Here is a 5,654-nt window from a genome sequence, read left to right on the forward strand (position 1 = left end):
CTAGTTTTGTCTATGTTTGTCTTTGTTTTATTTTAGATTGTTACATAATGTTTTGTTGTGTTTTTTGTTTTACCTCAGAGTATATCATAATGTTTCACATGTACAAGTAAAAGGGAAAGTTATTGTCAGATTATCTTTATTTATTTATTTGGGGCAGGATGGATAGCAACCATCAAATTTTGCGGCATTGACTGTTGGCACTGACATGCATTTGGTCTCTTCTTGTTAGAAAGTGTATCTTTATGTTTAGTTGTCTATCTGTGAAAAACAAATGCAGAAGCATGAAGAACGATAGATCCAAGGTACTCCCTCATCTAGGTGTATAAGTCATGTAAGGTTGTGCATCGCGACCAAGGCGGAGGAAAAAACGAGAAAACTTATTGTTTATTTGCTAATTAATAGCATTGCATACAATGGACTGACCACTGTATGTCGTGTTTGTTAATCTCAAGTCATTAAAAGCATACATGTCTTACATTTTTTATTGGTTGATTCCATTATTTATGTCAGGAAACAAGAAACGATGTGAAAGTTAATGCACCGTGCCTAAATGTTTTTGGATTATTTGATTCCTAAGGTGACTTGTACACCTAGACGCGGAGTCATTAAGAAATTTTTTCAGATTTTTTTGAATTTTTTTACTATTTTTTGATTTTACGTTCATTAGGGTGCATTTGAGCTCATGTGTAGATACTTCGCGTCCTCTTTTCAAGGTGTTTATAGACCTAAGAATACGAAGCCTCCCTAAGTTTTCCTCCTCCGCAAGAGCAATGATGGTCGAAGTAGAAAAACTTCTTATAAAAAGTGTCCGGTGGTAGCTTGTAAGACATCTCATTCTTATGGGAGGGGATTTCATCTCAAGTGTGGTGTGAAGAGATCTCCTCTTAGTTGTACCGGAAAAGATGACGTCGATAGGCGCATAAACACCCTTAGGTGCTAGGCAATGACCAAATGACTCGCCTCGGACATATGAAAAAGTCTAGGCATGCAAAAGAAGAAATTGTCTACTCAAACGAGAAATCATGATACATTGCATAGATAGGCCAAACAGGCCTAGGCCATATTCTAAAGGCAAGACATGGTATTTTACGCACTTATATGCTCTAAATTAACATTGATACACATATATTACCCCAAATACACCCTGATAGCCAAAACTATACATGCACCTAGGCTACGCCTAAGGCGCTTAAACACCACTTAGGTGCTAGGAGAAGGCCAAACTCCTCGTTTATGCCTAGCGCTTTGTCCAACCTTGCCTCTCGGTGCAAAATTATCTCACCTCTTGTCGACGCAAGAGATTCTCTATCATATCTTGTTTTCGGAGTTTTGCCTCCCAATAGAATTCTTGTTCACCCTTCTCGATGGTTTTACCTTGATATCCTTGACTAGAAGACTAGGGCTTCCATGTTTTAGTGGAACAGAGCTTATACTAAATTTGATGTCTAACATGATCTTTGTATACCCCTTCTTATGTTGTTTTTTCACTACTACAACAGAAGTGTATGTATTTCTTTTGAAGTTTAATGTTTTTCTCATATATTTAATTGTGTTTAGGGCTAAAATATAGAAAAAAATCCTTTTTAGGTTGGTTACAGATCAAGGAGAAAACGAGACTAGATGAGGAAAAGGACAAAAGCCAACTCATGACGACCACTAGGGAGTCCATGCAGTCGGCCATGTGTCAAACCTTGTTGTGTGGGTTCATTACATGACCCACATAGTACCCCCACCCCCACCCCCGCCTAACCGCGCTTGCTCGTCTGAGGGCTTTTCCTTCACCCCTACATCTCATTCGCCTATTTATTACAATTTTTTAGCGATGGTGGTACACTAAATCTTTATTTGCATGAGATATCCGAGGATCACAATAGATCCAATCTCTAAAAAGGCTTTCTCTCGATCCAATCTAGATTAGCCAACTCAAACAAATAGATGTAAGATGCACTCTCATGATTACACTTGAGTGGTGTCCTTTTGCGGCTATCATTTTTGCAGTAGTAGCTACGTAGCATCTCTCTCTCTCTCTCTCTCATGACTTACCTAAAGGCTTATATTATCAGATAATATGTCTATTTGGAACTCCCAGTTCAAGTACTTTCTCTCTAAATGTTTCAATAGAAGAAAACTCATAGGTTTTGCATGCTCGAAATAAGCTCATCACAACCCTTTTTTTCAAAACACGGGGTGAGCGAAGTTGTATTAATTATAAAGCACTTGGATTGGATGAATTCTCAACCGAGTCTATCAAACCTTCTAGGAGTCATGGAGTTATCTGAGACCCTCCATGTTGATCACCCTGAGCTTTCAAGAGTATTTTTCTGTGCAATTGTTTTACTTCCCACGACCAAAGGGGACAATCAATTTCCATTGTATATACTCACATGCCTTCTTATCATTGACCATATGCCTTCATTAGTAACTTGATAGCTTCTTAATTATGTCGTTTCTCTCTATCTCATGTGTAGAGTCTAAATCAGAAGTTCAACTCATATTCAAAAATCTTGATATTTTCTGTAACACAAAAATGTAAGTTTTTTATTGAAGTACTTAAATTTTCAAATACAATAAATTGTTTTAGATTTGAAAATCCTATGGAGTACAAATCAACCCATTATTATACCTTACACAGTTGTGAATCCTTAAAAAATAGTTCAATTGAAAGTACCATAATTGTACACATCTTAAAGCTGAAAAATAAAGTTTATTCAAATCTAAACTCATTCCTCAGTCATATGTTGATACGTTGACACTACTAAATAACGCATAGTCATGCCAATATCAACACTTGCATCCTCGTAACATGTATTAAATATCCAAATTGATGATAAAAAAACTTGTCTTGTGGCAAAATGCAATCATACCTACAAGCTAACTGTTTCAATTATGTGTCACCTTATCATGTGTGCCTTTAGCTCTTTGCCAAAGGTCCTTATCCATAGTTTCACTTCTCTCACCAAAAGCGTGGATTCATATGAGTCAAACTTCCTGCCTAGTACAAGTTTCTCGAGGTAAACCTACGAGGAAACAGTGGGGTAAAACAACAAAGACAGCTACCTAGGGTTGAATATTTGGTTACCGGCCACCATCCCAACACGAAGAAGAATTTTGGTCTGTGATATGGTTGTCTGGTTGTAGTTTTTTAGTTTGAGACCCAAGGGGAGCGGACGGTTTTTACGAGGTAGTGGGCTCCCTGTTAATAAATATCTTATTTGGATATGACCACATCGCAGAACCTTACTATTTCCCCACATTTTGTCATTATCTCCCTCTATACGGAATAGAACTATAGTTCCATCTCTTGAAACTTTCTAGGGGTTCTCTATTAAATTTCCCTCCACAAAATCTCTCTAATACATTATCAGTTCATAAATACTATATTTGCAATATTCCTTCCAAGGCAATATCTATGAATATAAACTGCAATCTTTGGTATTTGTTTTTAACAATATAAAATTATATTTTTATACAACTTGGACTAACATTCAGAAACGAAAATTGTGCGTGTAATATACCGCGTTATTTTTTCGGTACTGTTTTTGCTCTAATTTTTTAACCGTTTATCCGAACGAGGCGTGTAATATACCGTTCAAAAACTATGGATTAGGCGCAACTTCGACATGTTGAACACTTTTTGAGATTCCTCACGGTTTAAGAGCAGTTTTGAAAATGGTGCGGCGGATGGCGAGTGGCAGCGAGCGTTTTTTCGCGTTTTTTTCTAAACCATTTGTCGGAATGAAGCAAATGATACGCCATTGGATAGATATCATCGATGCGCATCTTTTCAATATATAAATCTTTCTCTAATTCATTACGGTTTAATAGCAGTTTCAAATTTACTAAATTGCGGAATTCTATTTTTCAACTTTTTTAAAATTTTCGGTACTGTTTTCGCTCCAGTTTTTGAACCGTTTGTCGAAACGAGGCGTGTGATGCGCTGTTGGAAAGCTACGAACGAGGCACAACTTTCATATGTTGAAATATTTTTGAGATTCCTTACGGTTTTAAGTTAATTTTGAAAATTGTGTGGCGGACGACGAGTGGCAGCGGCCGTTTTTCGCGAAATTTTTGCCAACCGCGGGTCAGAATGATTCAATCGATACACCGTTGGAACGATATCGACAATACGCAACTCTTTCATGTAGAACACTCTCTCTAATTCTTTACGGTTTAAGAGGAATTTCGAATTTACCGAAATGCGGACACTCTGTTTTTCGCGACACCCAAATCGACGTGGGTACTTCATCCGACTGAAAACCGCACTACAACGGACGGAAAACCGCACTGCATCACACGGGTAAGAGAACTGCATGGTTTCTTTTATTCAAGCGTAATTTTTTTTAAGGACGAGAAAGTAGAGTGCACTTCACATCGGGTGTAAATGAACCACAACACTATCAAGAAGTGAACCACATTACTTTTTTTGCTCCCGTAACAATTTTTTTCACTTACAGGATGAACAACATCATACGGCCGACCGCACTGCTTCTGAATGAAAACCGCACTGCATTGGATGAGCAAGCGAGGTGCATAATTTCTTTTGTCGGGCATAATTTTTCTCATATGACTTTTTGTTGTCTTTTTCTTAACTTTTTTTGAACGAGAGTGGACCGCAACACTCCCGAAAGTGAACCGCAACACTACCCAAAGTGAACCTCATGAGTTTTTGTTGTCTTTTTTCATACTTATTAATTTTTGACGTGCGTTGACCAAGCGAGTGGACCACAAGAACTTAGCAAACTGCATGGGACAACAAAGTGAGCTTTAAAGCCACATCTATCAGTTTTATAGCAAACTGCATGAGACAACAAGACTCCTCGTTGAATCCAGTGAACCACAAGACTCCTCGAAGTGGGCTGCATCAACCCGTTTTTCTCTTGAAAATGAACAATTAATGCTTGTTCAAATGAACTTCTTAACAAATAATATTTTTTACACACAATACATCATATACCAGCCAGATACATTCGATAGACAAAAAAAACACAAACAGCGAGATAAACTTCATGCCCACTTGCTCCGAGCTGCACGCCACACACACCACACGACACCACATCAAATGCATTGCACGCGTGCAGACTGCACCACCAATGATTGAGGTGTAATGCTGGGGCGTCCAGGCTACCATGGCAAAGTGAACCTCATGTCGGCGGCGGCCGAACTACATAGAGGGATTTAATAAACTTCATTAGAAACTGAGTTCACCCAAATCAACAACAATAATCTAAAAAAATACACAAAAATTGTTTGCCGTTGGGGGACGGGGCAGCTTGCTGTTGATAACCATCGCGGGCTGAGGATGGAGGCGCCAGCCAGGGGGGTTGTTGGGAGGCAGAGGGGTGCTCATCGGCTCGTCGTCCATGGAGAAGAGTGCAGAGAAGAGGGGGATTCCGCCCCGATGCCGCGGTGGCCAGTGTCCACAAGGACAAAACCGAGCTGCATATGGTGGCGCAACCGAGCTGCACTAGGGCGGCGGTTGCTGGCCCGGATCCGCCGCGGGAGGCACACGGGAGGCGCGCTGGGCGATTGTGGGCCCGGATCCGCCGCTGGGAGCATGCACTGGCAAGATGAATCAGTGTGTACCGATCTCAACAGGGAGAGGAGGCCTGCAACATAGGAGGGGAGAAGGTGGAGCCAGATCTGGCTACCGAGGC

This window comes from Triticum aestivum, chromosome 1B (assembly GCF_018294505.1).
Source record: "Triticum aestivum cultivar Chinese Spring chromosome 1B, IWGSC CS RefSeq v2.1, whole genome shotgun sequence".
NCBI classification, from domain to species: Eukaryota; Viridiplantae; Streptophyta; class Magnoliopsida; order Poales; family Poaceae; genus Triticum; species Triticum aestivum.